Consider the following 9,318-nt stretch of genomic DNA (forward strand, 5'->3'; position numbering starts at 1 on the left):
CATTTTCCCCAGCTTTGCCAGCTTGGCAAAAACTGGTTTTGGGGTCCCAAGGGACCATATGATGGGAAAAAAAAATAAAAACCCATATTTACTAATTGTAAGGGTGATCCTGGATCGCCGCCGGACTATATCATACTATTTAAAAGTTCTAATTCCGAAGTTCATTACACAGACTAATAAAAAATTATAGAACCCGTGTATCATTATCTATAGGTCATTACACAGACTACATTGAATTGAATTTTATCTAAAAATCTTCCGGCTTTTTTTGCTCAAAAATAAAGTGTTCTACTTCAAAAAAATTTGAAAAATCTTGTCTTAAAAGAGACTAAAAAGTAATCAATTTTCCAAAAATTTAGAGCACAGATCTAGACTGCGTAGAGTATTGGTTAGGCTGTAAAATTTAAACAAAGATTTTTGTCGAACTATAAGCTTATGGAGGATAGATACATTTTTGGAAATCGTTTTATCAGAAGCTCTTTTTTGAACTTTAAGTCATAAAGTTTAAATTTTTTTTCTTCAAAACTTTCGGGGCAAAGTATTTTTAACGGTTTCCAAAAACTACCCAGATTCAAATATCTGGCATTAGTTTGTTAGAGAAAAACGTATCTTCGCTTCTTTCAAGCAAAATAATCCCATGCCACGTGAAAAAAAAGAAAATAATTTCTTACCAATGGTAGGATCGTTCGTTGGAGGGCATTGGCCACCGTTTGGTTATCAAAGCTGCTTTCGAGGTTGCATCATCGAATCGATTAAAAAAATTCCAATCAAATCAATTACGAATACCGATCAAATGTTTAAAAAAAATATCACGTTTACGAAACGTCACTTTCAACGCTCTCTCTCTCTGTTTTCTTCCACGCACAATTCTGTCTTTTATCAGATTGTTAAGCCGTATGAGGAACCGTATTTTCATCTACGGTTTCATCAATCATCAATATTATTAATATTATTATAGGGATTTTACAGTTGTATGCGCACGGTGGGCCTCTTAACCGGTCGTTTTTACAATATTTCATTTACAGTAACGGGTTTGTTACAGATGTTCTTAAAGTAGAGTTTTGCCCGAGGACTTCCTCTAACCTTATATATCCAGCTGCCATGCTTTTGTAATTTTGTTTTCTCCTTTGCCTTTCTACGCCATTCTTTGATAGTTTTGAGTTCTTTCTTCGAGAAATCGTCGTTACTCTAAATTCGTCTTTCTCTAATTTGTGGACTGATGCCAGAATCTTCGTTCTATAACACGACTTTCAAGGGATGCCATCTTTTTGTTTTGAACATTTCGTCCTTCCGAGCTCCTATTCATTCTGCGTGGACGATGTTTACCTTTAATCCCATTTAGTTTCGTACAACTTCTTCAACATAATCCTTATTACCTACACGTTGCTCTTCTAGGTCTTCATGTTTGTTCTCTCCAAGATTGTGAACAATGATATTGTACTTTGTCTTAGTTTTGTCTTTACCTTTTCATACATCCCTGTTGTAATGTGTCGATAGGAGTTTAATATCGCGAAAACTAATGGCTTTCAATCAAAGTTAAGATTTTGGTCATTTTAGACAATTATTTAAGGTGATTTTTCGCCTTTCTGTCCTCTGGCAACATCGTGTATGCCTAGTAAATTACAAACAAAATGTTAAATCTGCTGTACCGCTTGCTGGCTCGCTTAGTTGAAAATCTATCTGTTTTGCCCGACCTAGAAAATACGATCTGCTGTTCACTGATTACGTCATCATTTAAAATTTATTATCTGCTGTTCATTGGTGGGTTTTGCCCGACCTAGAAAATAAGATCTGCTGTTCAACGTATTACGTCATCATCTAGAAATTATTATCTGCTGTTCATTGGTGATGTCCCCATCTAGAAAATACTATCTGCTGTTCATGAATGATATCTTCTCCTGAATAAGAACAGCAGATAATTTGAAGAAAACAAGCCATCCTAGAAAATGGGATGTGCTGGTCACTTTCAAAGAAAAACCCTTCACCTGGTAAAGAACAGCAGATATTTCGTACAAATGGCTCGCCAAATGTTTCTTGAAGTACACTTCAAATAAACTTTATGTCTACTTCTTTGATACCCGCTAGTTCGAAACGCAGGTTCAGGTTTCAGGTTACAGGTTAAATCTTTTTTATGGAAATTTCAAAAATAAAATATCCCAACGTGTAGAGTGGAGCTTTGCGGTTTCGACAATATATAAATTATTCTATAATTGTTAGTAGTCATTGAATTATCATACAAAGTAAAATGTCTGTTTTTATTTTGAAACACGTTCAATTTACTGACTCAATATTCATTTTACAGACGGTGCGTTTTGTTTTCTCGTTTATTCAAAATAAATAGCAAGAAAAGTATACACAATCTAATTACAATTATCAAGAGGCGCGGAGAAACAAGCCAAAGATTCGATTTTCGAATGTTTTTTTTTCGAATTTGGAATGTTTTTTTTTCGAATTCGATCAGCTCGTCTTGTTGTGCTTTAGTGTGTTGGTGTGTGCAAAAGGTAAAAAAATGTCTGTTTCCTCTGAGCTATTTTTTATACTTTTGGAAACTCTGGAAGAATTTACTGGGACACCCGGTACATTTTTTTCTTTAGAAAGGTATATAGTTTATCTCTATAAATTTTTTCAATCGAAACAAAATACGAACATAGTGATCTACCTCATACACATTCTATTCCATTTTGCCGAATTTTTTACTTCTAGTCCTTAGAATTTTATGGGAAAAACAGCGGGACCGGTATTTTCGAAAGTTTTGGACGGGATAACGGTAATTCTCAACTTCAGTTGAACTAGAATCTGACAATGTCTGTCTGTATATATATATGTCTATGTCTGTATGTCCATCCGAAAACTTTGGGGCAGCCTGGAGACTTCAAAAATTGTTCAATTTAGCTGAAATTTTGCACACTTGTTCCTTTGGTGAATATCTCGCGGTATTTTTTTTCTTTTTTCAAAAATCTTGATTTTTGGGGCCTGGGGACGAGTTTTTCGCCAAAACGAGGCTGAAACTTTGGGGCAGCCTGGAGACGTCAAAAATTGTTCGATTTGGCTGAAGTTTTGCGCACTTGTGCCTTGGGTGAATATCTGGCGGTTTTTCTTTCATTTTTCAAAAACTTTGATTTTTGGGGCCTGGGGACGAGTTTTTCGCCAAAACGAGGCTGAAACTTTGAGGCAGCCTGGAGACGTCAAAAATTGTCGGATTTTGCTGAAATTTGGCACACTTGTTCCTTGGGCAAATACCTGGGAGCGCTTTTTCATCTTTCAAAAATGTTGATTTTTGGAGCCTGGGGGCAAGTTTTTCGCCAAAACGAGGCTAAAACTTTGGGGCAGCCTACTGGCCTCAATAATGGTCGGACTATTTGGCTGAAATTTGGCACACTTATTCATTGAGCGAATATCTGGGGGCTTACAATTGGGCCTATGAATAATTTGAAGCCACTGAAGTTGAGCCTAGTGCGTTGCGCACGTTCAACTATTTTCAAAAAAAGGCAGGAATGGCGGTACTTTAGGCGTACAAACTTTCGCGAGCAGAAACTTTCCCGAATTTTGGCCCTTTTCGCGAAAGTAAATGTCTTTAAAAATTCTAGGAAGGGCCATTCGCGAAAGTTTATGCTCGCGAAAAATTCTTGAAAAAATAGAAAATCTGTAAAACTTCACACATTGAATAAAATGTAACTTTTATGGCTCTTTTTAGCCTGCTAAAAGACTAATAAGTCAAAGGACAAATGTTTCAAGCAAACCCAAGAAGTAATTGTCCCTCTAAGCCATTTTTCATGTGAAAATTCTCAATTTTACGTCTTGATTCGCGAAAGTTTCTGCTCGCGAAAGTTTCTGCTCGCGAAAGTTTGTACGCTTAAAGTAATTCAAAACCTCGTACGCCCCCTTATATAAAAAGCGTGTGTTTTTAAGAAAAATGAAGGTGGCATTTAGTTTATGAAATTGACATAGTAGACAAGAAAAAAATAGTCTTTTTACAAATTCATTATTAATCTCTAAATTTCATTCATCTAGTTAAGATATAAACGTGAACCAGTTAAGATAGATGTTATTTTGATAAGTTCTTCGTCTGGCGAGGATATGGAAAGTAATGTTCCAGATAGAATATTAACAAAAGTAATAATGAAAGAAGAATTGTCATTGTCGGTCAATGAGAATGAAGAAATTGTGATTGGCGATGAAGATGGATATGAAAGCATGAAGGAAGCCCCGCAGTTATACAGAAACCTCCCAATCTTTTATGAAGGAAAACGTACATGGGAAAATCAAGAAGTCGTAGACATTCTCGTAAACGGGAAGTCCTCAAGAATTTGCCGAAAAGTACCATGTGGTGTCAGAAAGAACTTAACATTTATCATCGACACCTCACATCTGAGAAGCAAAGATGATTGGAAGGCTGATGATCTAGGAAGGGGGAAAATCGTGGTTTCAGTGGAACGATCGTTACCTTGGATAGACAAAAACAAGATTATTGAGTCCGAAAAACACTGAAACGGAAAATGAAAGACGTCAAATCCTCGAGTGGAACCAGCTATTGATCGAACGTACGCATTACAGAAACGGTTCATGTTCGAATTACAAAAATAATGTTATCAAAATAAAAGACACCAATGAAAACGTAGAGGATCTGATTCTAGTGGAATACAGGTAATTTACGCCATTTAATTTCTGCAATGTAATCAATTTACGTGACGTTGAATTCTAAGAGAAACGTAAGTATAAGGTTAATAACGCCCCTGTGCGGATTCCCACGGACATTGCCAGGGTTTCGGGAGACATGTGGGCCTGCTGTCCGGGGGAGTTTCAAATGTAAAAGTAAAATCGCTATCCAGGGGTCGTCTGGGTTTTTTTTTGAAAAGTGAAATAAAGAGGATGTCATATCGCAAAGGGTTCTAGTTCGTTCTTCTACTTTCTCCGTTTAGGGGCTTTTGTTCTTCAGGATGTTTTGTTCTTCAGGATGTTTTGTTCTTCAGGATGTTTTGTTCTTCAAAATGTATTCTCAAGAAAGGAAAGCTGGGGGCGCCTTTCTTACCTTCGTTAAACTTATCTTTACACGTTTACCTGGGGCGTTTTCACTCGTCTTTTTGGACCTGTCCGTTCGTCAGTTCGTTGGTCTGTTTACTGTTACCAGCTTTTCTCATTTGATCATTAGTTTTTCGACCTACCTGGAGGTTCTATAAATTAACCTGTGTTCGTCCGTCTGTTCGTTCGTTCGTCTGTTACCAGCTTTTCTCGGGATTGGCTCATTGTTTTTTCTGATTTTTTGCCGAACATGTGATAGAGTCCGAGTTTTCGGGAAATATGCCGGAAATCGCCGTTTTTTCGTGATTGATTATTTGATTGTTTTCTTTCACTGGGGCGTGTTCACTCGTCTTTTTTACCCCCGATAAAATTGAAAGGATGTTCATATTTTGAAATTCAGATTCGAAGGCCCTGTTGAAGACTTCAAGATAAAGCCACATGGTTTATCAAAAAAACATGCAAGACCTTTCTACAAAACTTCAAAATCTACCTTGGATTCGATACAAAAAGCAGCAAAGAATTCTCGAGCTGGTCCTTCAAAGATATATGACAATCTATTTGAAGAAGCTGGTGGTGTACGAAATATAAGAAGTTTAAGTTCAATACCGCGGAATGAAAACCAAATCAAAAAAGTGCGAAACCAGGTACACTCCCCATCTTAATTTTAGCTTTTAATAAAATTTGGAAGAGCCTCAAACTGCTGCAAAAAAACGCGGACTGATTTTTTATAAGGCTTTTGTGGCGTAAAATAATCGCATTTGTAGGATAAAGCGAAAAGTGCTACAGTTACATAAAACTGATTTTTTTAAGGGCAGGAAGAAAATGCAGGGCACAAGATATAATTTCATGAGAGTAATTATCTTATAACCCCACGAAGGGTTAAATAACGGGGCACTGAGACAGGGGTGTATTTATTTATATTTGTATGTATTTGAAGTCAGAATAATTGTTTTCCTACCTAGATACGAAATCCACAAGGTCATACTGATGAAATTACAGAGCTTCTCAGCATGGCGAAAGAGAAGCCGGATTGGTTAGACAACCTTCAATTTGGACCACAAGTGAAATTTGTAGTCTGTCACGAAAGCACCTTACAACATATGGTAGAATGTTGTACCGATTAAGATAGTCCTATCTTAAGTCCTTGGATTATTGATAAGACCTATAATGTCGGCGATTACTTCGTCACCACAACGACTTACCAGTACAAGAAGGTAGTTAAAACTGAAACAATGACAAGTCCATGGATTCCAGGACCTGCGCTGTTCCATGTCGAGGAAGATGCACCCATATCACGTTATTTTGCTCAATCGTTAATCAATAAAAAGGCCATTTTAAAGAATTTGCTGTTTATTGGATTAGATCGGGAGAAGAGTGTCAAAAATGGTTTGGAAACGGAAATGGCATTTGCTGTGTTTCTATTTTGCAAAAAGCACATGGAAGATAATATCAAAGAAAAACTGTCGAAGCTCGCTAAAGGTTGACAGTGCAGTTTCTGATATCATTCCCCTGGATATCTTTGGCAGTGATAACATGCAGGTAAATATAAATACAAAAAAGAACTGAAGGCAGTTAATCCTTTATTTGTTTCGTTTTGTATTTCTATTTAATGATTTGTCTCTAAAAATGCTTAAAGTCTTGTTTCCCTTTGATAAATTTTACGAAGTCTTGAGAAATGTACACTTTTTTTTACAAGCATTGGAGTCATATGCTTAGCAAATTGTCTTTTTTGAGGCTGAAATATGCTTATATGCTATGCTTAAATGTAAGACAAACAAAAAAATTTTTATCATATGTAATTTTTTTTAGTGCTTCTAAAGTTCTTTAAGATAACTTTCTTTTGAAAACGAAACAAAACATTGTCAGGCGTTCAATTAAAATCTGTTATCGATATCTTTCTTTACCTTTTTTTACAAATTAACCTAAAGTTCTTTTGTCAAAATTTAAAACTTTTTGAAAGTGAGGTTCAGTATATGCTTAGACATGCTTGAGCCTGGATATGCTTATAAGAGTTATACTCATAAAAAGCGCTTTGCTTATTTAAAGGTAAAGCATAGTCCCGGGGGGGGGGTACTTAGGCAAATGGAGGGTACGGTATGTGCCGCCCTTAAGGGTACCTTTTTTTGGACTTCCAAAGTCCCGCTAAGGGTCGGAAAAATCAGAAAATCAAATTTCAGTCCCAGTAAGGGTCGGAAAAATAGGAAAATTTCAACTTTTTACCCCCTGAAAGATCGAAATTTGGTCAAAATTGGTCAAATTAGTCCCGCTAAGGGTCGTAAAATTCCCAAAATTTTCCTTTGTTTTCTCCTTTTTAGTGGTAAGGGTCCCAAAGTTCGAAAGTCGCGGCAAAACCCCCCCCCGTCAGCTCAACCTAGTACCCCCCCCCCCCCGGGCGCATAGTCGAGGTGCTTTATTCGTATTATAATGTTTCTAATTTTAGGTAAAAGGGCTTATCGATTGTTTGAATTGGGATGATTTGAAAGTTCGCCTTCCAAAGATTTATGAAAGATGGGACGAGCTGTTGGACAACGATGCTTTCACAAAGTTCTTCAAAACGTACATTCTTGAAGATTTCCAGGCTGGGATGCTGGCTGATGTAAGACGAAGAGCTGGCATGGGTGATGAAATGTTCTATACTAATCCAGTAGAAAGTATTCATTACAAATACAATAATCGCATATCACAAAAGCATGCTGATGAGAAAACATCCGGGAAACCTGCTACTAAATGTACCTGGAGTGAAGGCGCTGAAGTTTATATTGGTTTAGTTCAAGAGCATATACGTAATTTGGAGAGATCTTTGATAGGCGAAGGTATGTTTCTCCATTTACAAATATATCTATAGGACAAAGAGATAAAGGAAAATACAGAATATAAAAAGTAAAGTAAGGCCTTTTCTCACAGTAAGTTTTTCCCCTCCAATTTTTTATGATAATAAACTATCTACAGTAATCACTCTCCTTTCACATATTACCAAAACTTTGTAGGAGGAGTCAAATTAATTATTTTAAATCCCTTTTAGATTAAATTGTATACATCTAAGTTACTAATTGGTCAGCCCCAGCTGAACATTCATTTCGGCGTTTTCCATCCGACGCTTAAGATAACAAGAAAAATTCTTTTCACTTTCGTTTTGTCGCTAACATGTTGCCAGATTAAATTCCGCTGTATCTACCACGCGAAATTTCAAGTTTGTTACGCTCACCCATTTAGAAGCCGTAGCGTGGTTGGCGAGAACAAATTTATAATCTCAGGTAAATTTTTATTTTAATGTTATGAGAAAATAGTATTTCATCATGGCGTTTGATTTTACTATTTAGGAACATCGCTTCTGACCGTAATATAAATTCTCGTAAGATAACAACCTCAGGTAAATTTTTATTTTAATGTTATGAGAAAATAGCAATTCATCGTGGCGTTCGATTTTATTATTTAGGAACAGCGTTTCTGATCGTAATATAAATTCTCGTAAGATAACCTTCGTTGTTTTCTGAGAGATGATTTCATCATGGTCATCATGTCCTTTCCGAATATTGCATCATCGAAAGGACACGTAATCTGAAATGGCATCTTTCTACACTCCAAGGAAAAAGTCCAAAATGGCTGATAACCCTGGTAAGCCCCAATCTTGTCTTTCGGTCTGCAGAGAAGGCATTTTGAAAAGAAAAAAGCATGATTATTCTTCTATCTATATTTTAGTATCAAAAGATCCTAGGATCCATTATCAATAATTTACAAAACTTAAATATTAAAATAAAAATAATATGCCTAAAATGACTAACAAAGTAGCTAAAGTTTGATTTCCAAGACCAAGAGCAGATTGAGACCCCAAAACCCTCTTACTTTGGAAAAAAAAAGGCCCTAAAATGTTGCAGCGTCAAAAACCAGGTCCTAAAGTGTTGCAAAACGTACATTAGGTCATTCCAGATAAAAAAGAATCACTTTTTGTCATACTTATAAATTTTTACTGTTCAAAATTTTTCCAAAAAGTGCCAAAAAATCACGCCCATTTTGCAGCACTGAAATTATGATATTTCCCAAACTGTACTCTGCAAACTAATCCATGTTTTTATGTCAATGACGTGGATCAAACAATAAGGCGGCCATTGAAAAATTGTTCTGTTCGTGTCTCCTGCCCGCATCATATTTTTTACTGATTTTCCAGTGCGAAGATGCGGAAAAAATCTAGGAAAAATCCAGAAGAAACAGCTTAGTTCTTCAAATGTGTTACTTTTTCTTTGGGGGAGAGGGTTTTTTCCGCCCGCCCGCCCGCCCGCATCTATTTTTAAGTCCTCCTGC

This window comes from Clytia hemisphaerica, unplaced genomic scaffold (genome assembly GCF_902728285.1).
Source record: "Clytia hemisphaerica strain Z4C2 unplaced genomic scaffold, Clytia hemisphaerica genome assembly, whole genome shotgun sequence".
Taxonomy (NCBI): Eukaryota; Metazoa; Cnidaria; class Hydrozoa; order Leptothecata; family Clytiidae; genus Clytia; species Clytia hemisphaerica.